We start from the raw sequence: 26,760 nt of genomic DNA, 5'->3' as shown, positions 1-26,760 counted from the left end.
ATGCTCCAATAAAACTGCCAAATTCACTGCTTATTAGCTTAACAGATCCTATCACTGCCTTGCATTTTTAAAACTAAACTGGATGGAAATGTCAAACTATCTTAAATTTCTTCAGCTAAAAACTGCTCATTCTGTACCAACACCCTGGTAAACGTCCTTCCCTGAATACTGTCCTGATGTGGTATGATCCCAGCAGACCTCTCCACCCTTAAGACAAATTCCAGGCACAACAATCTAAATCTATGAACCAGAGATGCTCTTTACTCCGACCCCATCTCCAAGATATGGAATACCATGTCCCACGACTTAGGGAAATGGACTGCAAACATAGCTTTTAAAAGAAACATCCATGCTCTTCTCCTAAATACTAGATTATGAAAATGCTCAATTCCAACTGGCTGACTAACAACTATCCTGTCTACAATTTCTGTTTACTTATTCCTCTCTACTTCGTACCATCACTTGTGTCTAGTTTACTCTAATAACATCTCCCCCCCCCCTTTTTTAACTTTTAGGTATACTTCCTACACAATTTTCTCCACCCCCATATACTTTCCTAAGATCAAAGCAGTACACCTTTTTAACCGACACCTTTGGAAATATCAGATACTAAAAACTGCTTTTCACATTTACTGATTGATTTGTAATGTAGTCTTTTTATCTCATTGTGATATGTGATTATTATTGTAATAATTCTATATTATCCTGATAGAGTTCTTGCCCTTCAAGGTCTACTTAATATCTACTCTAACAAACGCCTATTAAGAGCCACAAAAAACACTGGCTGACATAGGCAAAAGCAACGATAGCTCTGGGGACTCCTTGTTTTCAATTTCTCTTACTAAAGCATGGAATGCCGTCCCCGTAGATATTAGGACAACAGAAAATAAAAATAATTTCAAAAAACTTCTCTGGTCCCCATTTATATAGTTCTTGGTTATGTAATTGTTCTGACCCTAGATAGCTTCATTTAATTAGATCATATCATACCTTAACCTTCTATACTCTTAATCAATGTGGATTTACTGTACTATGATGAATATAACCAAATTCTTCTTCTTTTTCTTTCGGCTGCTCCCATTAGGGGTCACCAGAGCGGATCATCTGTTTCCATTTCTTCCTGTCCTCTGCATCTTGCTCTGTCACAACAACCACCTCCATGTCCTCTCTCACCACATCCATAAACCTTATCTTAGGCATTCCTCTTTTCCTGTTACCTGGCAGCTTCATCCTTAGCATCTTTTTCCCAATATACTCTGCATCCCTCCTCAGCACATGTCCAAACCAATGTAATCTTGCCTCTCTGGTTTTGTCTCCAAACCTTTCAACCTAGGCCGATCCTCTAATATACTTATTCCTAATCCTGTCCACCCTTGTCACACCCAGTGCAAATCTTAACATTTTTAACCCTGCCACGTCCTGCTCTGACTCCTGCCTTTTTGTCAATGCCACTGTCTCCAACCCATATAACAGCTGGTCTCACTACCCTCTTGTAGACCTTCCCTTTCACTCTTACTGGTACTCGTCTGTCACAAATCACTCCTGACACTCTTCTTCACCCACTCCATCCTGCCTGTACTCTCTTCTTCATCTCTCTTCCACACTCACCATTACTCTGAACTGTTGATCCCAAGTATTTAAATTCATCCACCTTCACCACCTCTACTCCCTGCATCCTCACCATTCCTCTATCCTCCCTCTCATTCACACACATATTCTGTCTTAGTCCTGATGACCTTCATTCCTCTTCTCTCTAAAGCATATCTCCACCTCTCCAGGGTCTCCTCCATCTGTTCCCTACTCTCACTACAGATCACAATGTCATCTGCAAACATCATAGTCCATGGGGACTCCTGTCTGATCTCGTCTGTCAACCTGTCCATCACCATAACCAAATGACTGAACAAAATGTCCTTTCAGCTGTATTGTTTATTGTAATACACTGTGATCCTTATAGTATATTTACTTTTTTCTCCTTTCTTGGCCTTTAAACTGCACTTTATTAACTTTTTGGCTCTGTACTGTACTTTATTAATGTGTATTGTATTTACTGTATTTGCTGTACTAATTTTTTTTGCGGAGCTTTTCTCCCCGGGCCTTCACTGAAAATGGGATCCATGCCCAATTGTACTTTCCCGGTAAACAAATGTAAAATAAATAAATAAATAAATTATGAAATATATATTTTTTTATGTATTTCTGTATGTAATTAGGTTATAGTTTTCCTGGCACATCTTCTTCCTAATTACCACACTCATACCCTAATTACATTCCTTATTTCTTAATACACTGGAAAATATTAGGGTACAACCTAACACCCTAATAATGGGCAATTTCAACTACCCTACCATTAACTGGGAAAACTACTCATGTACCAACTCTTGTGCTCAACATTTTCTGGAATTCATAAATTCCAATTCCATGGATCAACTTATCCACACCCCCACCAGGGGCAGCAATATCCTAGACCTGGTTATTACCAACATGGGCAACCGGTGCTCCACACCAGAGATCAATTCCTCATTGGTCATATCCGACCATAAGCTGATCACCCTAGACATCCACATCCATCCCCACCCCCCATTAGGGAAACCACAGTAAAACATTTCTCCAAAACCAACTTCACGCTTCTTAAGACAGAAGTGGCAAACTTCACGACACCCATGCTGATGGACAATAGAGGTATGACTGCTGAATCTTACACAAATGCACTTTATAAGCACTTACATGAGTGCATGGATAGTGCAATCCCTAACAGAACCAAGATGCTATCCTCCAAAAAAAGGAAGCCAATCTGGTGGTCCCCTGCCATAAACAAACTCTGCAACAGAAGAAAGAAACTGTTACAAAAAAGAGTAAAATCCCATGATTGGAGAAACTCCCTGTTCAGCTTCAGTAAGAAGCTGAGATCCCTCATAAAATCCTCCAAAGCAGTTATGAAAACAAAATCGCCACTGACTCTAAAGACAACCACAAAGCATTCTATAGCTATGTCAAGAATCTCAATGGCAACACTCAGATCTGCTCTGAGTTACAGCACAATGGCACTAAATATACAGAACCAACGGATATTGCCAACATCCTGGCAGATAGGTTCAGTGCGAACTTTACATCTGTCATCCCCTAAAGGGCCCATCTCTATACCAGAAGAATGCAAAGTTCCTGTAATCATGGCTGCACAGGTAAAAAAACACACTATCCAAAGCTAAGAACATAGCATTCATGGGACCTGACGACATCCCAGGCTGTGTTCTACATGAACTACAGAACGAACTGGCACCCCACCTAAGTACCATGTTCAATCATAGCCTCACCTCAGGCTATGTGCCCACTGAATGGTGCACAGTGGCAGTTATCCCACTCCACAAAGGGGGAGCCACCACAGACCCCGGAAACTACCACCCCATTAGCCTAATGAGCCTGGTCTGCAAGGCTATGGAACTTATAAACAATGACATTGGTAATCTCCAAACTCAGGACCCCACCCAGTTCGGGTTTGTAAAAGGCAGATCATGTCTCCTAAACCTGATAGACCTCTTTGAAGCAGTCATCAAAGCCGTAGATGAGGGTAAGGTGGTTCACACAGCCTATCTAGATCTCGCCAAGGCTTTTGACACCATCCCCCACTCTGGAATTATAGATAAACTCACTAAACTAGGTATAAATCCCTATGTCACAAGATGGGTTGCCAACTGGCTCACTGACAGAACCCACACTGTGAAAGTAGCAGACTCCAAATCCAGCTTCAGACCAGTGACAAGTGGAGTACCACAGGGTTCAGTCCTGGGTCCTCTCCTGTTTGGTATCTACTTCTCTGAAGTACAGGCCAACACAGAAGGTCTTTGGCTAATGAAGTTCACAGATGACTGCAAACTAGGAGCCATAATCAAAACTCCAAAAGATGTGGACATCCTAAAAAAGGGCCGTGCTGAGACAGATGCCTGGTGTCAAAGCCATGGCCTCAAGCTCAATGCCAAAAAGTGCATTGTCATTCCTTTTGGTAAAAACTCAGTACCCATGAACTACCACATAGGTGGTAGTCTACTTAACACCGAAAGTGTGATAAGAGACCTTGGGACACAGGTGGACAGTAGTCTCTCCTTTGATAATCACATCGCCACAGTAGTCAGGAAATCCTTCTATGTGGCACACCTCATCACAAAAGGTTTCTCATCCAGGAAAAAAGAGGTCATTGTTCCCCTCTACTTGTCACTCATTAGACCCATTATAGAGTACAATGTCCCTTTTGGTATGTACCTCACAAGACATCTACAACAACTGGAAAGGCCACAGAAATACCTCACAAAGAGGATTACTGGCCTCAAAGAGATGCCCTATGCAGACCATCTCAAAAAACTGCAGCTTTACTCTTTTGCATATCGCCTACTCAGAGGCGACCTCTGCCTAACACACAAAGTTATGTCAAACCCAGAGCTTTTAGACATGCTCCACTTAAAGAAATCCCAATCCCTACGAGCTACACGCTCTAGGGACCTAAACATCGTCATCACAATAAACAGAACATGCTGGAGGGATAGATTCCTGTCCCAGAGACTTCCCATACTCTGGAACAAACTACCTATCTATATCAAACAAAGCTCCTCATTAGCACTCCAAGAAAAATCTTGATGATTGGATGGGAGATAGGAAATTCACCCCTGGATCACTTCTGTGGCTCTGCTCGACAGTGGCACAGGAAAATAATTTTCTTGGGTGGCGAAAGCCAGGGTACCTTTGGCTAGGCTTATATAGGCCCTAGGGCCAATAACCTAGTACCTACCTATGAACATATGAACCATAATAGCTTAACTACAATGTATTGTATAAATGTTTTGATTTGTTGAGGAGCTTTTCTCCCCAGACCTCTGCTGGAAAGGCATCTTGTGTGGCCCTTTTGGATAATCTACGTAAATAATTGTAATAAATAAATAAATTAATTAAAAATGTATGCACACACATCTGTCTTTTAAATAAAGGTTATAAGGTTTTGGAAGTTCAAGCCATTCAACGATGAATTAGTTGCTATTATATATCAGAGCAGGATAAAAGACCATTTCATGCCATGATCACTTGGTTCACTCTGTTTTTCCCCAATTTTTATTTATTTTGTTTTCCCCAATTTTTGTTACTTATTTTGTTTTTCACCAATGTTGACTGTTCTTTATACCAATTTCCTTCCCACTTATGGTAAAAAATTGGTTGGGACTTTGTTGTGAAGCCCTTATCATGCAAGCCACTGGGATCCGCAGGTTATGCAAATGTCATCGAGCAGTTCCCCTCCTTTTTAAATGATCTAGTGCATTCTTTAATTAGTTCATCTCTGTAGTGTTAATTGGCTTCTATTACATTATTAATTAGCTTCTGGCTGTATCATACTACTTCAGTCGCACAATGTTGCCACCATGCAGCTGCGTAACAAATGTTGCTGAATCCAAGTGAAAATTACTGATGCTATTCTAAACAAGTATGCTAAACTGAGCAATAAGGCATAAATGCCTCCTAGAGATTCAAAATGTATGCCCAGTATGTTACATAATGTTTGGTCAAGGATTACATCTCACCATAACAGTCACATTCAGCAATGGATTAAAATTATTGAGGAAGAACCCACAGAATTTTAAGAGAAACAGCTTTGTCACGTTTCCATTACTGACATAGTTCGGCAGGAATTAAACCATGGAAACCATGTTTCATACTCAAAGATCCTTAGTTAAGCATTGCATAATGAAATGAGAACAAAAATAAATAATTTACAAGATTTAACATAAGTAATAAAATTTACAAAAGGCAACATTATTATGTGTACAATTATAAAATATGAAAACATTCATTCCCATCTTACACTGCTGACTAGAACAACCTTACAAATACAGTTTTCATGTGGCATATCTATCTACTCACCAATCTGTAGGTCTATAACCCCAAAGGCAAGTCTAAAATGAGTTTTCCCAAATAGTTTTAATGAAATTCAATAAATGGTTTGCAATTGTTCTGGATTGTGTGAACTATATGTATACCATGCACAACTCTTTAAAGTAGCAAGTATTAAGTGAAATCTTTAATGCACATGTTTACAATATGCACTTCTACCTATTCCAGTTAAAGCACATGTATAACACAGGATATCTCGCTTCTTCCTGTGCTCATAACTGACCCCCATTGTTATCACACATTCACTGTCTCACTTCATTATTTCACTACTTGAGCCTTTATGTAGTGTGCATTCCTCTCAAACACACATGCGTGCACACACACACACACACACACACACACACACACACACACACACACACACACACACACACACACACACGTTACTTACATTTCCACACCAAATGTTTGTTCAAGGATATACCTTGTGCAAAGTAAAAATGTTTGAATTTTTCATATCTTTCATAAATTTTCTAGAATTAGATCTGTTTAATTTCCTATTTGAAGCTCCTAATTATTTTTACACTTATTTTGTTTAAATCTCTTGTCATATACATTGTTTCCTTTGCAATCTCTTCATTTTACTATTTGCCTGTCGCTGATGCTGGGTCCTGATTACCGTTGCAAAGGACCTGCACTTAACTTTGAATTGATCCCAGTTGGTAAAACTACCAAATTAGATGTCATGCTAGTTGCAGTCAGGAGAAGTGGGGCTAACCTCATGGGGGTGGCAGTTGAAATTGTGGTGGTGATTGCAGAAAGTATCATTTTTTAACTTCTCCAAGTCTTCTAGGTTTCTAGTACTATGACGGGAATGGACTGCATTCCTAAGTCAAGATATAATTAAAGTTCATGAAATTAGTATTGTTTCAATCTTTTTTTTTCTCAAATATTTTTTTTTATTTTTCAAATACATTTGAATGAATTCGATAGTATTTATATATAACATCTTAAATAACTATGTACACTATTTACATTAGCCTGGCACTATAAGAGATCTTAATGTATACAGTTACTTTATAAGTATGTCCAATCCATTATCAGAATGTCTGATCAATTATTGTATAGTGCCAATCAATGATAAAACTTTCCCCCAAGGGTTATTGATAAATGGCTTTGGATAAATTCTTAGTTCTTTAATTTTAATTTCCAATAATGTTGTGGTTTTCAGTAGGCTGTAGAAGTCTCCCAAAGTTGGTATTGTGTTTGTATTCCATCTTCTTGTTATACACTTCCTTGAAATTGCAAGTATAGTCCATACTAGATACATGTTTGACCTACTCAAATGAGGACCTTCGTTCACATTTAATAATACAAGAGCTTTAGTTAAATAGTGATTCATTAAATAAAGCTTGTAGAAAGTTATTAATACCATTCCAAAATGGCTTAATTTGAACACAGTCAAAGAAAATGTGGTTGCAGTCTGCATTGTGTACTTGCTCACATCTCCAACATATTCCTTTTATGGAAGAACTAATTTTACTGATTCTGTCTGGGGTTAAGAATGCTCTGTGCAAGCATTTCTAATTAAAAACTTTCCAGTATTGTGTAAAGGATGTATATTTTATTGATAAAAAGATATTTGTTTTAATATCTTCAGTTAATTTTATTGAGTGTCCTTTTGTTATATATTTCCAATATGAGGTTTTGGGTGTTGTTTTATAGTTCATCAATATTTTGTAAAATTTTGAAATACTGTTTCCCATGTCAAAGTCATTATATAAGATTTCATTTATGTATTTTGTAAATGTAGGTATTTCTTTAAATGAAGAATTGTTAATTATTCTACTTAAATCTTGTGAATATGACAGAATACTCTGTAAAGTTAGTCAGTCCTGTTGTGAAATTTTGTATGTTGTTTTTTATTACTTGCATATCTAAAACTCTTCGTTCTTTGATACATTGAAGCCAACAAAGAAATCCTTTCTGTTCCCAGGAATTAATAATTTCTCTATATATTTTATGTGGAAAGTTCTTTGTGACTATAAATGGTGTTAAAATATCAAACCAGATTTTTAAATCTATATCTGCATTAATAATTTTCCTAAATGAGTCAATGTAATAATTAATCATATGAGTTTTAGTGGGTTTAGTTATGTTATATTGCATACTAATACATAATATGTACCATGGCAAATTGTTTTTATCTGTGATTTGAATTTTTTTTGTAAATCAAATTAACATTGATATTACAGTTAGTAATTCTTTACAATTTGCAGAGTAATTTGGACTTATCCAAATCTGAGATTGCTTTAGATATTGATGCTTTTATATATGTTTCTATATCAGGAAAGTTTAATCCTCCCTGTTTCCATGGTTTGATATGATGTAATAAAGCTATTATGTTTCTTTTGGGAAACCATACAAATTTTATTAGACATGAATTTATTTCTTTAAGTATATTCCTTTCTGGTAACAGTTGTATTGCAAAGGCTATATATAGAATCTTGGGCAGTAAAACCATTTTTATTAACTGTAGTCTATCTTCAAATGTTAATATTATTTTGTTCCATTTTTCCACAGAGATTTTAATTGTATTGATGATATTATTGTAGATTTATGAGACTAATTCATTATTATCCTTGCATAACTCGATTCCTAGATATTTTAAGGTAGATTCTTGTTTCCCTATGATGTGATCCCCCTTAGTCTGCAGTTCTTTTTTTTATTTAAAAATAAAAAAATTGATTTTGATTTATTGAAATGGAGTCCTGAAGTCAAGCAAAATTTGTTAATTAATATATCTAATTATTCTAATGTCTCTTTTGTATTAGATAATGTTAATAATATGTCATCAGCAAATAGAAATTCTTTAGAATTGTATTGTTCATAAATATCTATTCCTTTGACTTTTATATTGTTACGAGTTGAATCTGCCAATATTTCAATACCCAGAGCAAATAAAATTGGTGACATGGGACATCCTTGTTTAGTGCCTTTTGTTATACGTATAGATTCAGAGGTGAAAGGACCTAACTTGACATATGCTAAATTATTTGTATATACATTCTTTAGTAGATGAGCAAAGGATGCAGGAAATTCAAATAGCATTAGGATTTTGAATAAATAGTCCCAACTTAGGGAATCAAAGGCTTTCTCTATATCTAAGCCAATTATGAGTGTTTCTTTATTTTATTTATTAACATAATCTATAAGTGACATTATCATTTTAATATTGTCATGTGTGTGTCTATGATATAGAAATCCAGTTTGATCATTATTCATTGTTTTGGATAGTGGTATCTTCATTCTGTTAGTTAATATTGTCATAAATATCTTATAGTCATTATTTAATAATGATATAGCTCTATATGAGGTACAGAGGTTTGGGGATTTGTTTTCCTTTAAGATTGGTGTGATTAAGGAATATCTCCAAGAGGGTGGTATTAAAGTTTGTGTCTGAATTTCTAAAAGAGTTTTATGGAAGAGGGATAGTATCTTTGAAGGAAAAAGTTTATATATTTCCATAATAATGCCATCTATACCTGGAGCTTTATTATTTTTATGCTCTTTTATTGTATCTATAATTTCTTTGTAGGATATGGGTGCTTGTAGATCTAGTTTTAATTTTTCTGGTATTTTTTTATATTAGAACATTTTTCATCTAGATTTAATTGATCAATATGTATATTTTCTTTTTGGGAATGTTCCAAATAGTGATTTCTATATGCATCAAGAATATCAACTATATCCGAGAGATTTTTCCCTTTCTTTTCATGGAAGATACTTTTAATGTTATTAGCTTTTGACTGTATTTTGATTCTTGCGGATAAATTATGTAGATATTTGGGAGAAGTGGCCAAGGTATTCATTTTTAGTTTTTCTAAAGCTAAACTAGTTTTTATATGTTAGAATTGTGTTGTATTTATTGTTTAATACTTCTTCTTTCTTTTTCATCTCCAAACTGATTTTGATTTTTTTCAACTTTTACTGACAAAAGTGGATTGTAGCTCTAATAATTCAGAATCCCATTCTCTGATTTTTTTTACACCAAGTTAGGGTTTTACCATATATGTAAGCTTTTAATGAGTTGCATATCATTATTTTGTTTATCTCCATGGTGTAATTAATATTTAAGAAGAACTGTAATTCAGATAATAACAAAGGTTTGAAGTCTTTAATTTTAGTTATATATGGTGGAATTCTGGAGTTACAAATTAATGGTTTGTACCCATTTTGAAGTTTTAGTATCAATTAATTGTCGTCTGAAAAGGGGCAGGGAGTGATTGAGAAATTAATAATTTTAGAGTGTAAGTCATGGGCAGTAAATATTTTATCTATTCTAGTTTGGGTACCAAATCTGTGATCTTGATGGTAAAACAACAAAGATTTATCTTCTTTAAATTTGAAAGTATATACAAGATGAAATTATTCTACCCACTTGATGTATGCAGTGGTCTTTTGTTTGTAGTTTCAAAAATATCAAATATACAGTTAAAATCTCCTCATAATATTACGTTGCCTATATAATTATTGGAAATGAACGCCAAGTGCTTAACAGTTCCTGTTCCAGTGCCTGGGAACCAGTATAGATTGGCTAGGGTCCATATTCTGTTATTATATTTAACTATTACTAATGCCATAAGGACTTCTTTATGTTCATACTTATAAATGATTTCTGGGTTAATCATATTTGTTTTCCATAAAATTGTTACCCCTTTTGTCTTTGTCTTATAATGGATTGTGCCAATATCATATATAGGTTCATAGGTTCATAGGTAGGTACTAGGCTATTGGCCCTAGGGCCTATATAAGCCTAGCCAAATGGTACCCTGGCTTTTGCCAACCAAGAAAATTATTTTGCTGTGCCCCTGTCAAGCAGAGCCACAGAAGTGATCCCCGGGGTGAATTTCCTATCTCCCATCCAATCATCAAGATTTTTCTTGAAGAGTGCTAATGAGGAGCTTTGTTTGATATAAATAGGTAGTTTGTTCCAGAGTATGGGAAGTCTCTGGGACAGGAATCTATTCCTCCAACACGTTCTGTTTATTGTGGTGACAAGGTTTAGGTCCCTAGAGCGTGTAGCTTGGAGGGATTGGGATTTCTTTACGTGGAGCATGTCCAACAGCTCTGAGTTTGACATAGCTTTGTATGTTAGGCAGAGATCACCTTTGAGTAGGCGATATGCGACAGAGTAAAGGTGGAGTTTTTTGAGACGGTCTGCGTAGGGCATCTGTTTGAGACTGGTAATCCTCTTTGTGGGGTATTTCTGTGGTCTTTCCAGTTGTTGTAGATGTCTTGTGAGGTACATACCAAAAGGGGCATTGTATTCTATAATGGGTCTAATGAGTGATGAGTAGAGGGGAACAATGACCTCTTTTTTCCTGGATATGAAACCTTTTATGATGAGGTGTGCCACGTAGAAGGATTTCCTGACTACTGTGGCAATGTGATTATCAAAGGAGAGACTACTGTCCACCTGTGTCCCAAGGTCTCTTATCACACTTTCAGTGTTAAGTAGACTACTGCCTATGTGGTAGTTCATGGGTACAGAGTTTTTACCAAAAGGGATGACAATGCACTTTTTGGCATTGAGCTTGAGGCCATGGCTTTGACACCAGGCATCTGTCTCAGTGAGGCCCTTTTGTAGGATGTCCACATCATTAGGAGTTTTGATTATGGCTTCTAGTTTGCAGTCATCTGCAAACTTTGTTAGCCAACGACCTTCTGTGTTAGCCTGTACTTCAGAGAAGTAGATATCAAACAGGAGGGGACCTAGGACTGAACCCTGTGGTATTCCACTTGTCACTGGTCTGAAGTTGGATTTAGAGTCTGCTACTTTCACAGTGTGGGTTCTGTCAGTGAGCCAGTTGGCAACCCATCTTGTGACAGAGTTTGTCTAGAATTCCAGAGTGGGGGATGGTGTCAAAAGCCTTGGTGAGATCTAGATAGGCTGTGTGAACCACCTTACTCTCATCTATGGCTTTGGTGACCTCTTCAAAGAAGTCTATCAGGTTTAGGAGACATGATCTGCCTTTTACAAACCCAAACTAGGTAGGGTCCATAGTTTGGAGATTACCAGTGTCATTGTTTATAAGTTCCATAATGATATGTGCCATAGCCTTGCAGGGCAGGCTCGTCAGGTTAAGGGGGTGGTAGTTCCCGGGGTTGATGGTGGCCTCCCCTTTGTAGAGTGGGATAACTGTTGCTTTGCACCATTCAGTGGGCACAAAGCCTGAGGTGAGGCTATGATTGAACATGGTACTTAGATGGGGTGCCAGTTTGTTCTGTAGTTCATGTAGAACGCAGCCTGGGATGTTGTCAGGTCCCATGGATGCTGTGTTCTTGGCTTTGGAGAGTGTGTTTTTTACCTGTGCAGCCATGATTACAGGTACTTTGCATTCTTCTGGTATAGAGATGGGCCTTTTAGAGGATGAGAGAGGGTTAAAGTTAGCCCTGAACCTATCTGCCAGAATGTTGGCAATATCAGTTGGTTCTGTATATTTAGTGCCATTGTGCTGTAACTCAGAGCAGATCTGAGTGTTGCCATTGAGATTCTTGACATAGCTATAGAATGCTTTGTGGTTGTCTTTAGAATCAGTGGCAATTTTGTTTTCGTGACTAGCTTTGGAGTATTTTATGAGGGATCTCAGCTTCTTACTGAGGCTGACCACGGAGTTCCTCCAATCATGGGATTTTACTCATTTTTGCAAAAGTTTCTTTCTTCTGTTGTATTTTTATTTATTTATTTTTTTATTTATTTAACATTTGTTGACTGGGAATGTCCGACTAGGTTCCACAGAGCCTGTTTTCAGTGGAGGCCCGGGGAGAAATGCTCCAGATGCATGTCTTTGGAATGTGGGAGGAAACCGGAGTACCCAGAGGAAACCCACGCGAACACAGGGAGAACATGCAAACATGCAAAATGCTGTAGAGTTTGTTTATAGCAGGGAACCACCAGATTGGCTTCCTTTTTTGGAGGCTAACATCTTGGTTCTGTTAGGGATTGCATGATCCATGCACTCGTATAAGTGCTTATAAAGTGCAATTGTATAGGATTCAACAGTCATATCTCTATTGTCCTTCAGCATGGGTGTCATGAAGTTTGCCACTTCTGTCTTAAGAAGCATGAAGTTGGCTTTGGAGAAATTTTTTACAGTGGTTTCCCTGATGCGGGATGGGGTTGGGATGTGTATGTCTAGGGTGATTTGCTTGTGGTCGTTTCTGACCAACAAAGAATTGACCTCTGCTGTGGAACACCATTTGCCCATGTTGGTAATGACCAGGTCTAAGATATTACTGCCCCTGGTGGGGGTGTCGATAAATTGATCCAAGGCATTGGAATTTATGAATTTCAGAAAACGTTGAGCACAAGAGTTGGTACATGAGTAGTTTTCCCAGTTAATGGTGGGGTAGTTGAAATCACCCATTATTAGGGTGTTAGGTTGTACCCTAATATTTTCCAGTATATCAAGAAATGAGGAGTGAGAATCCTGTGGCATAGTGGGGGATCTGTAGCAAACTACAATTTGCATTGCGGTCTTGCCCAGAGTTAGTTGCACTTGGATAATCTCAGATGCATTATGCTGAGCAACTAGCCTGGAGGTGTGGATATCCTTAATGAATATGGACACGCCTCTGTCTTTAGTGCTTCGGTCCAGGTTAGTTGGCTGAAAGATGTGGTATGAATTATAGCCTGGTAATGCAGGGGTGCTCTCTGGAGCCTTGAACCAGGTCTCTTTCACTGCACAGATGTCGATGTTCTCCATTTTAAGGAGTGCCTCGAGTGAGTGCATTTTGAGGTTTAGACATCTAGCATTAAGTAGCATTACCCTCAGATTTTGCTTGCTTGTACCTGTTATGGTGGTGAATTTGTCATTTGAATCTTGCCTAAAAAAGGCACTATAGGAGTGGCAAGAGCCTTAGCCAGTATCCGGAATCCCAAGGGCGACAGGTGCAGGCCATCTCTGGCAAAGCATCGTGGTTTGTCGATCATGTCATCCCAGGCAGACAGATACTGGATCCCCTTAGAATGACACCAGAAGCTTAGCCAATTGTTGAAGTCAATCATTTTGTCCTTGCACTGTGGTATCATTCTGGGTGATGGCAGGATGCTACTCAGGGCTAGGGTCATACCTGCCTGGGCTACAAGATCAGAAAGCTCCTCCAAGTCTCTTTTCATGAAGTCCAGGGAGGTACATCTCAGGTCATTCACACCAACATGGACAATGACAAAGTCATGTTTGTACTTGCCGTACAATGACCTGAGTGCATGCGTTATGTGTCGGATCCTGGCACCTGACAGGCAGCTGACAGTAACTTTCTCCTTGCTTAGTCTGGTGAGTGGAACATCAGTGTGCCTGACTATAGAGTCACCTATGACTAGAGTGTTGGGTACATTGTTATGCTTTATGGGCTGTGGTTGAGTGGCACACTGAGTTTGAGGGCTATGTGTCATTTGGGTTGTGTTGGAGGGTAGTGGTTTCGTGTGTTTCTGATTTGAAGGTCCCAGTTGCTTGGGTAGATTTTTTTTTGAGAGCCTCTGTGAATGTAGGAGTGTGTTTTGTGTTTCTATGTGTGTGTTTTGGTGGTGTAGGTTTTGAGGCACTATGTGATAAGTGTGATGTGGTGCAAGTGTTTACCTTCTCCTCTTGACTGTCTAGTCCAGTCTTGGGTGAAGAGATCTTTGCTTCCAGTTTGGTTATATAAGTGCATCTCTCACAGGTTGTAGTGTTGGTTGGTAGGAGGAGAGGGTTGTCTGTGTACATGAGGCAATTGCTGCATTGCCCCAAAATGCCCAGATTCATCAGGTAGACAGGAGAAAACACCGGGAGCTGACCCTTAGACATGCCTGGATAGGTGCTTATTTATTAAATACTAAAAACTGTTTTCTTCTAGACAAGTGAGGAAAGTTGAGTGCTGTAGCAGTTTGTTACTTATTTAGTGCTTACAATGAGTTCTGAACAAGTGTTGAGCTCAAAGAAACAGATTTGAGTACTGAAACTAGAAAACTGGCTAGTTCTAAGAAACTAGAAGGCTTCCCTCCAACAGAAAAAGGCTTGGGGGCTCAGAAGGTTACAAACAGTCCTGGATACAGCAAATCTATATCTGGACTAAACAACTTGTAGGAAAGGCAAGAAACAAGCTTAGAAAAAAAAAAAAAAAAAAATATATATATATACAAATATATATATATATATATATATATATATATATATATATATATATAGTGTCCCAGATCAAATTTACAGTAAGGGAGGGCAACTGCAAAGCCATCAAGTATAACAACAAGATACCAATAGGGAGGGAATGTGGGAAACAAAAATCAGAACAAACAAACCCAACCAGATGCTTAACAAATGTAGAAAATTCTACTTGATACCTCACACACAGTGAGTAAAATAAAAGTGCTATAAATAACTCAAAAATAAGCAAAAAACAGGATACTTAATGTTATATATCACAGATTAGTTAGCTTAGAGCCCTTCCTCTGACTTCCTCCGATTAGCTCAGTGTGAAATGGCAGAAACAGTCACAAGTTAACTTTTTAAGTAACAAAGTTGAAACCTGAAATAACTTTTTTTAACTATTCCTTAGGATTTCATTTTTAATTGTCATTTATTTTGAAATGAGTTTCATGAAGGAAGACAATTTGTGCTTTGTTCAGTTTTAAATATTTCAGTAGATTTGATCTCTTGCTAGGATTGTTTAAGCCATTGGTATTTAAAGATAATAAATTTAAATCCATCTTAGATTATTTAGATTATGTATTTTTTGTTTTATTGTGACTATTAAACATTTTCCTCTGATAACTGTAAAGGATATGTTTGAGCTTTTAAAGGAAATTATCAATGTTATACTTTGAGTGTTTACCAATAAAGCAATGTTTTGGTCAGGCATACTAAAAATGTTTTTGTGAAATAACACATTTAAATTAATAAATGTTAACAAAACTAAGATCCACACTAGCCATGGAATGAAAATCAATCCTAATCTGATGGATAAACCTAAATCCATCAGATTATCACTCATACCTTGACAATCCAGAACATCTGAGCTCCATAAATTGAATTATCATATGGAGAATATTTGTAATAGGAATAAGCAATAGTTATGTCATTTTGAACAGCTATATTACTTTTGTAGATTAGACAGAATTCTAATACAACATAAATGTCTACTTATTGTATAAGCAATTAATATTTACATGAAAGATAGATGACAAGCAATTCAATCATAGTAAAATAGGATGTATCATATATAAAACCTCAGTAAAAGATTATAGCACACAGTTATTTAACATATGCACCCTTATTGATGAAGTCTTTAAAAATGTATTACTTAATATAAATAGATGGTAATAATATTTATACCTAATGTTAATAATACACCATATATTACTGGATATATCAGAAGTTATATTTTATTGTTTGCCAGCATTTAAGTAATCACTTTGTTTGTTGCTAACTTACTTAAAGCACAAAGTTTGTTTTATGTGAACATTGATGAAAGTTAGTGCATTTTAATTATCAGTGCATTCCTCTTCCCTCATTTCCTACACATAAGGATTTTCATATCTGTCATTTCTTATTATAAAATGACTGAAATTATAGGTTAAAAACAATAAATTCACTTATTGTGATTAATGATTACAAGTTCCCTTTCCATAGTCATAAATTGCCACTTTATGGCATATACTGAAAGATTTAGATTTAAATGGCAAAATTCTATTTTGTATAATCAGCAAAGGTTAAACTGAGTGATTATTGTGAATTTAATACTATTTGTTCAGAATGTGATTGTTAGATTCTGTGACATTCCTAGTTCAGGCTTCTATTGTTTCTCTTGAACAATTTTGTCAGTTTGATGCCATGTATAAATCATTAGTTACCTTGGTAACTGCTTAAGTATTATATATGGACAAGATGGGTTACAAAAACTACAATTCAAGTTAAATCAATTACATGACTTGTTATGTATATTTACTTATGTAAGGAAATCATCATGCTTCCCCTTGATGTTCAATGTAGTGTATGTCATTTATGACAAGTTAAGACAGCAGTGTTATTATACACAAGCCCATGTTATTAAATCATGTCTTTAATATCTAAATTCAGCAGACTGCTTCATCTTATATGACAATTATATGATTTATGTCTAGATTTACTAAAATCATACATTATATAACTACTGTGTGTGTGTGTGTGTGTGTGTGTGTGTGTGTGTGTGTGTGTGTGTGTGTGTGTGTGTGTGTGTGTTTTGGCTGTTGCTTAGTCATTTGAGAGACCACAAACTGTAATGCTTATTCTTATTATTAGCTCCTTCCAAGCATGTTTATACACTCCACAGACTTTAAATTATGAGACCCTTCTAGTTTCTTATTTGTTATAAGTATATTTCCATCCTTACATACACACATATCAGTACTTCAACCACGGGCAACAATGCCCATCCAGTTTTGCCAGAATACCATTCACTAGTTCATGTGGTGTGTTTCCAGGCTGTTCTTAAAATGTCCAAACCAATAGTTGTCCTGTTCCATTTTACCAGCCTGTTCCATGCAGTGGCCAGTCTGCTACTGAACCACTCAACACACCTTCCATTCCCACAGATATTTCCACGAAGGAAATCTGATGAGTCTCTAGCACTTTCCGGCAACCCCAAACACCCCTAGAATCTGGCATCCCCATATGCCCAACACATCCAAGCAAGCTCACCTCCCAAACAACTGCAAAGAGTACTGCACAAGGCTAAGTGCTCTTAATCTTTCACAATAACTCAGACTTCCACTCTTACATAAGTCCTTAATGTGTTTGAACCAAAATACATTTTAAATATGAAATTGTGCTTATTATTTTTAATTTTTTTTTTATCAAGAATCAACTTAATGAGCTAAACAAAGTGTTGGGAGACCATCAATATGTGTACATGTGGTTTAAAGCAGCCCTTTTATTATATGTGTATATATATATATATATATATATATATATATATATATATATATATATATATATATATATATATATATATATATATTTTTTTTTTTAAACCAAAAACTTCATTGCTGAGAATCAGCTCAGAGGCTCCTCAGAGCCATTAAGCATTATCGTCACTCTGTTTTCATTACCATAGCAACCTGGGAGCATCTGTTTCTGTTAGTGTGTCTGTGTACTGCATACCAGAGGCTCAAGATGCACCTGAAGCAAAGCTTCACTTCACTGCAACTTCAAGCCTAAATTCCCTCCCTTTCAGCAAGGCAAGCAGCCAGGAAAAGAATGGAGAGCAAACAGATCAAAAAAAAAAAAAAACACCTTCCTACCAACCTCCCCACCTCTCACTCAGCAGATGTATACACATACTATTCTCTTCCAAAATATCCCAAATCACAGTTTTATCCACCCCCTTTCCCTAGATCCAGACTAAAACACCAAATGTCTCTTCCTAATACACAAGCATCAGTAAACCTCGATCACAAGCCACATCCCCCAGCTTCCCGGAGATGAAAACAGCAACATACAACAGTTGCATCTACACACACCATGTCAGGCTTAATCAAACAGCACTCGAAGCTATGATACCTGCCATAATTGATATTAACTATGTTTAGACAGAATAATAATGACATTTGTACTAGCTGCCAGACACAGCTGCATCCACGCACACCATATCAGGATTGATCAAACAGCACTCATAGCTGTGATACCTGCCATAACTGATATTAACTATATTTAGACAGAATAATGATAACATTTGTACTAAGAGCTTGCTACTATTATTTAACCAGGAAATATGTGACGTTTCTAAATCATACTTTAACTGAAGAAGGCATTAGTCTCCATGACAGCATTTTTTTTCCTAACACTCTACTGTTACTGCTATTATATATTATGTTAATGTGTTACATTTGAGTCTGAACTCTAATGAATGGTACCTTGTTGAATTAGTTAATTAATTACTTAAATTATTATAAGTAAAATCAATGAAAAATGAACAAGATAAGTATTCATTAAGTTCAAGTAGGTGAATAGAAACTTCTATGTCTGTATTATATGTTACTTTGTTTGGCTTAGATATAATGTAAAAAGTAACCCATCTTGACCTACCTTTGTTTGTGAAGAATTATTGGACTCTTTGAACATTCTGAATAAATCATTACTGTTTCTCAGTTGTTTAAGAAACCCTCTTTTTTAAAAATAGAAACAGATGACACGTGATGGACCATATCAGTTGATACTTTGAGAGATGTAGTTGTAAGAGTTATTTTTTGGGACAGCTATCTTGGAATCAGTTTTTTGTTTCTTCTTTCTAGCATCAGTCCAAGGATTTGTTTCTTTTATTCTTTTAAGAGTAGGGGCCATCCATTCCATTTCTTCTGGGATAGACACTATGTTGTTGTTTTTGATGAATATAGTAGCTTCTTCAACCCTCCTTTTTTTTTAAATAGAAACAGATGACAAGTGATGTATTATATCAGTTGATACTTTGAGAGATGTAGTTGTAAGAGTTATTTTTTTTGGGACCGCTATCTTGGAATCAGTTTTTTGTTTCTTCTTTCTAGTATCAGTCCAAGGATTTGTTTATTTTATTCTTTTAAGAGTAGAGGCCATCCATTCCATTTCTTCTGGGATAGACACTATGATGTTGTTTTTGATGAATATAGTAGCTTCTTCTAAGTCATTAAAGGTTCTCATCTCTTTGGCAAAAAGTATTTTATCTTGCCTGGAAAGGCCAGCTGTACTTTAATGTTGTTTTGTTTCAACAGTTTTATTTTTGGCCAGACTTTTTTCCTTTGTTCTAGTATTCTGGAAGAATAATCACTGTCAAACCTTATGAGGCTTTGATTGCATTTTAAGGCTGGTTTTCTCCAAGCAGATTTTAATATTAGTTCCTTGTCCAGAAATGAAATAAATTTTATAGCTATGGATCTATGCGGAGTATTTGTTGAGTTATAAGCAGGGTTTCCTCAGTGCTCTAAGTGCCCTTTCAATTCCAAATGAAAGTCCCTCTTTCAAGTCTAAAAATTCAGGAATCCGGGTTGTTAAGAATAAATGTTTTCTCCTTCAGTGTTTTCAGGCAGACCAAAGATCCCTATGTTGTTTCTCCTTTCCCTGTTTTCTAAGTCATCTATATTGTTAAGTAGCCATGCATTCTGTTTAAGCAGAAATTCTTTTTGGAATTCTTCCTTTTTGAGTCTCCCTTCAATGTCATTTAGAGAAGTCTCTATATTTGTTATTTCTGTATGGTGTTGCTGTAATAGCTTCTTAAGAGTATCAGTCTGTTTTTGAGAATTTAATTTGAGGATTTTTAAGTATTTTTTAAAGCCATCCTTCTTCAAAGATAGTTCCTGTAAGGTAGACGTCATCAATTGTTGTTCTTTTTTCAAAGCAGAATCTGGATGAGAATTCTTTAGAGTTGTTCATATTCAGTGACTCAATATGTCTCCAAGTTACTTGACAGTAGTTTAACTATAGATTTCTGATGTTTTAAACTTGAAAATAATAAACATTTCCTATATTATTATACTAGTTTATGGAGCTCTCAAAATTCACTGCTCTCAGTTGGCCATCTAGGGTCCGCCCTTGTTTCAATCTTTGATGTTAGCCAGAAATGCTCTTCACAACACCTGCAATATGCCCAGCAATGACTTCTTCTGCAATTCATATGGAGTTATATGTATTGGTAACATATCTAAGTATGACTGTAAATTATTTTTTATAAGACCCGTTGCTCCTACTACTACTGGAACTGTCTGGGTATCTTTCTTCCACCTTACCCTTATTTCTGATTGCAAATACTGGTACTTTATGACTTTATGTCTCTTGTAATCAAGACACTGTAGTCACTGGGTGTAGAGATTTCAATAATCAATGCTACTTTATGTTTATTACATGGAGTACTATATCTGGTTTTCTTGCATTTATTTTTTGAACTGTTGGCAATGGATGATCTCATGTGATATAAACTTCATCAGTTTATATGATGCTTTGTGGCTCATTTCCATTGTTTTTCATCTTCTTCAGTATTATAATATTTGTACAATCCCCAATGCAGCAGTCTTCCTAAATTATTTTGCCTTTCAGTATACAGTCCTTCTGCCATTAGTATATCACAACCAGCAACAAGATGTGCGACTGTTTCCAATTCTGTTTTACAAAACATTTGTCTGTTTCTGTTTCAAACAGTAATACCTTGAGCACTGGTGTACCTCAAGGCTGTGGTCTGAGCCCTCTGCTATTCACTCTAATGTATGACTGCACTGCCAAGTACAGATCTAATCATATAATCCAGTTTGCAGACAACATCACAGTTGTTGGTCTCATCAGCAATGACAAGGTGAGACATTTGACAACTTGGTGTGGTAACAACAATCTGGCAGTCAGTGTGAATAAGATCAAGGATGTAATCATGGATTTCAGAAGAATCCATAAGAAACATTTCCCACTCAAAATCAATGAGGAAACAGTGGAGAGGGTAAAAAACACCAAGTTTCTTGGTGTGTACATCTCAGAAGACTTTTCTTGGTCTGTGACACAAATACCATTGTCAAGAAAGCACAGGAATGCCTACACTTTTTGTGAAGGTTGAGAAGAGCAAATCTACCAGCTCCTGTTCTCACAACCTTCTACAGGGGCAAAATCGAGAGCATCCTGACAAACAGTTTTACAGCTTGGTATGGCAACTGCTGAAGCACAGATGACAAGTCCATCCAAAGAGTGGTGAAAGCAGCAGAAAAGATCTGTTCAAGACTTGCACCAGTCTTGTTGTCTCAACAGAGCCAAGAAAATAGCCATGAATTGCACTCACCCTATATATGGAATGTTCCTGCACTTAACATCTGGGAGGCGTTATTGTAGTATATGTTACAAAATGGCCAGATTTAGCAGAAGGTTCTAACCCCTGGCCATCAGGCTACTGAATGCCAGTAGTAACTTACATCTCACTTGACTTCAGGGACAGTAGGTAATATGACAAGTGAGAAGCATATTTGCTTGCAATAATCTAAAAGGTCTTAAATACACTGTGCAATTAATCTAACATAATATAATCTTATTTCTGTGAAATATCCGCTGATGCTAAAACAGCATCCTGTGCAATAAGTAACAGCTGTAAACATTTTTGCAATAAATATTGTGTTTCTTTACACTAGTGCCAACAGAATCCTGTGCAATAAGAAGTAGCTGTAGAATTCTATGCAATAAGTACTGTGTCTCTTTAGCTTAGTAAATGTCTGTTGTTATGTAAAACAGTAAATATTATGTAGTAGGAATGTCTAAATGTAGCAGTGTGAATTGTTGTATTTGTTAGATGTTTGTACATACAGCCTGGAGTAATATAATTTCATTCAGTTGCACTTGTTCTGGAGTCTAAATGACAATAAAGTTTATCAATGTGCACATAGTCCACTGTCTTGAACTGTCAATATTAACTTTTTGTCTTTTGGTTTCAATTCACCTCTCCTTAACCATTCCTGTGTTTGATCCTGATAAATATGAGATTGTTCCAAGAGTTTCCTATACTTGCAACTACATTTATGCATTTCTACATTTCTTGCTCTCATCTGATCCTTCACCTTAGAGTCTTTCTTTTGTTTTTTGGCACATTCAGTTGCTATCTGATTTTTATCTACTTCTGGTTTGATTTCCATTCCCACTTGATGCCGATATGCTTCTGCTAAACTAAGCAGGGAAGCCATCTTAGACTTGTTCTCCTCATGTTTCAAAACATTCACAACATTTGGGTCTTGTGAGGTCAATAGATATGTATGCAGTCCCACTATTGCAGATCTATGCATGTAAACAATTTCGAGGAGGCCCATACCGCCTTCAGAACGGGGAATATATAGTCTTGTTATGCAGTGACTTTTATAAATCATTTGATGAGCATGAAGCATCCTTCTTGTTTTCCTGTCCAAACTATCCAACATCTTTAGGACCCATTCACTGAATACTACACTGTAAGTTAGGACAGGAAGAGCAAATTGGTTTATAGCTTGGACTTCATTCCTTCAAGTCAGTGATGTTTTTAGTATTACTTTAAGCCTTCTAAGATATTCCTTACAGTGTTTTATTCACATTTGTTCATGTTTTATTGCAGATCCTTCATCAGTTCCCAAATATTTATTCACTACCTCTTGCTCAAGTTCTTTTATATCACATTCTTGTCCCAAACTGATGTTTTCTTTGTGCTGCAGTTTTCCTGCTTTAAATGTTGCTTTTGCACATTTATCAAGACCAAATGGCATCCTTATATCAACTGAAAAGTTTTGACCACTTGCAGTTGTGCTTTCAGTTCCTCATCAGATGAACTATGCAGTTTTAAATCATCTACAAAAAGAAGATGAGAAGTCTTTACACTTTGTGGTTTTCTGGGACCCAAATTGTAGCCATGACCTAATCTGTTAAGTAGACAGCTTAATGGGTTAAGGGCAAGACAAAAGAGCAGTGGTGAAAGAGAGTCATCCTGGAATATCTCCCTTTGAATTTTTATCCCTGGAATAATAATTTGTTCTTTATCATGGCTTAAATGCAGAGTAGTTTGTGACTGTTTCATGGTCGCTTAATGTAGTCAGTCAGTGTTGGGTGTATCTTATACATTTTTAAGCACTCATTTATCCATAAATGTGGGATACTGTTAAATGCTTTTTTTATTATCTATCCATGCCATACTTAGATTATTCCCCTTTTTACACTTATCCTTTGTTCCATACAACTTTTTTTATTACTCTTTTGTTCTATTGCCATGATTGAGTTTCTTCTAAATGACTATAAAGTCTGTCGGCATCAATTCCAGTATATAGTTTATACATCGTTGGAAGGCATGTTATTGGTCTATAGTTTTTAGGATAGCTTGCAGGTTCGCTCTTAAATAAGAGTATTGTTTTTCCTGTTATTAGCCAGGCTGGTGTCTGGTCAGGGTGTGCATATAAATAGTTATTACTCATGGCTAAATCTTCATGTAAAGATGATAATACTTTTAACCAGAAGTTAGGTGCTGCATCTGGGCCTGGGATTTTCCAATTATGAGCCTTTCTTAATTTTGTTTCAATCTCTCTGGTCATTACTTCATCCCATTGCATATCCTGTACATTTGAACTTCTTATTCTTTCTTTTATTTCTTCTATCCATTTAGCATCTTTGTTATGTTCCACAGGGTCTTCATAAATGTTTCTCCAAAATGTATCAACTTCTTATTTTTATGCTGGTGTTTCGATTCCTTTTGCCTTGTTTCCAGTTCTGTGTAAAACTTTTTTGGGTCATCAATAAATTGCTTATTTTGTAATTTTCATTTATATTTATCTGCATATCTCCTATTTGCTTTTCTGCCTGTGCTGATATTTTAGTTTATTATTTGCAATAGTGCACGGTAGATCCTGATCTGTTCTGATACTGTGCATTGCTTTTATCACGTCTATCTCCCTGAGCACTTTCATTGATCTGTTCTCTCTTCTATACCCTTCTAACAGTGACACTTCTTACCTTAATTGCTATATAGCTTTTACTATTCGATACTTCCATGATGGCAATCAACTTTACTCCTTGTTTTCCCTTACTACCCTATATTTTTGTGGTAAGACATTACCTGCTATTAATTTAGCTGTACAGTAATATATCCTATTTACTTCTGTTATATTGCATGAATTTCTGTGGACAGTCCTAATTAGTGTGTTAATTTGTTTTATCAAACTTCTAACTTTTTGGGTTTTCTTGACTTTTATTTAATCTGTTTATTTCACTGATCTTAATACGTCTGCCCATCTCTATTAAATCAGGCAACTCTTCTCTTAGGTCATTTTCCGAGGACATATTCTTTGTTCTCCATTTCTTGCGGGCATTCTATAGGTAGTTCCACAGTATCTTCCTGTGCCATGTTCTCTTTGTTTTCTTCCTGTGCCATGTTCTCTGTTTTCTTCCTGTGCCATGTTCTCTGTTTTCTTCCTGTGCCATGTTCTCTTTGTTTTCTTCCTGTGCCATGTTCTCTGTTTTCTTCCTGTGCCATGTTCTCTTTCTTCCTGTGCCATGTTCTCTGTTTTTTTCCTGTACCATGTTCTCTGTTTTCTTCCTGTGCCATGTTCTCTGTTTTTTTCCTGTGCCATGTTCTCTGTTTTCTTCCTGTGCCATGTTCTCTGTTTTTTTCCTGTGCCATGTTCTCTGTTTTCTTCCTGTGCCATGTTCTCTGTTTTTTTCCTGTGCCATGTTCTCTGTTTTCTTCCTGTGCCATGTTCTCTTTGTTTTCTTCCTGTGCCATGTTCTCTGTTTTCTTCCTGTGCCATTTTCTCTTTGTTATCTTCCTGTGCCATGTTCTCTGTTTCTTCCTGTGCCTTGTTCTCTTTGTTTTCTTCCTGTGTCATGATCTATTTGCTTTCTTCCTGTGCCATGTTCTCATTGTTTTCTTTCTGTGCCTTGTTCTCTGTTTTCTTCCTGTGCCATGTTCTCTTCATTTTCATTCTGTGTTATCCATTGTTCTTTCATATGGGAACTCCCTGGCCTATCACCCCACAGCACTGGCTGCATCAGAGTTGCCACAGTTTCCTGTTCCTCCTCTTGCTGTGCAACTCCAACTGGACATTTGCACTCATTTCCTATGGAAGGCTCCAAAGTATCTTTATCTGGCAACTGATCAGATGTTTCTCGCTCCACTGATTTTGCCTTAATTTGGGGATCCATTGCTCTATCCTGCTGTGATGTTTTCTGAGTTAGGTTTTCTACACTAAATCCTTCACTTTGCAGGTAATCCATAACCTCAGTTTCTATTTCTTTAACTTCTCCATTACTAATCCTCTTCTCTACTTTTCCTCTTTGTTTACTTCTGTGAAACTACCCTGACATGTCAGCTTACTATTTCATTGGTTTAATGCATGTAATCATAACATTTAGAATTAAGGGTCCTCCGCACATCGACTAACTAATAATCATCCTTAAATTCTTGCAGTGCTTTTTTGATACTTTGGGTAACATTATCTTATGTCTAGGGATTCTGTCCAGATCTGAATTTATAACTACATTGAAGTCTCTTCCAATGATTGTCACATCTCTCTGGAAACATAAGTAAGAGAAGTCTCTGCTTAGTGTATTCAGAGATATGGGTGTGTCATCATTAGGGACATAATAATTAATTATGATGAGCTGACCACTTTGTGTTGTCACCTTAATCATAACCCATCTCCCTCTGATCTGTTGTCACATGCTCTACTTTCCACACTAACTGCTGCTGAATTAAAATTGCAACCCCTCTTTTAGAGGGCATGAGAAAAAACTTGTCCCCTTTCCATCTACAAACCGCCTATCTTGCAATACTCATCTTAATTTTAGCGTTTTGTAAAAGAGCTATCTGTACCTCATTGCATTTAAGATTGTCTAGGTTTTTATATTGGTTGATGCTCCTTTCACATTCCATGAGGCTAATAGAATACCATGTATGTGGATTTGTATATCCTGGTTTGTCTGCTATCAGTATTTCATGTAGATGGTTTGGAAGCCAGTGTCTGATTAAAGATCAATTCTACCTATTATTAACTCAAAACATCCTGAACAGCAGGAAGATAATTAACAGCCCTGCTTCCTGAGGTCTTCTAAGCTAGGAAACCACTTGCTTCCTGAGAGTCTTTTTTCAAAGTCCACTACTGAAAATAAACTTCTTTAGATTTATAATACCCGATAAATGATGTGAGTTACAAAAATGTAAAATATGTTAGCCCTTTAGTAAACAATAGGTCATACATTGGTGTTAGTATTAAAGGTATGTTTTTAGATTCTGATTTTATATTGTATATTTATGAAAGAACAATATTTTTTGCTAAAAATCCATCCATCTATCCACAGCCCCTTTTTCTTATTTTCCACATGAGGTCAGGGTGTCACGTCTACAGTGTCAAGCATCTAGATCCAAGGA

The sequence above is a fragment of the Protopterus annectens genome, chromosome 3.part1 (assembly GCF_019279795.1).
Source record: "Protopterus annectens isolate FY-2018-M chromosome 3.part1, PAN1.0, whole genome shotgun sequence".
NCBI classification, from domain to species: Eukaryota; Metazoa; Chordata; order Ceratodontiformes; family Protopteridae; genus Protopterus; species Protopterus annectens.
The sequence above is the reverse complement of the archived record's forward strand: the minus strand, read 5'-3'. Positions refer to the sequence as shown.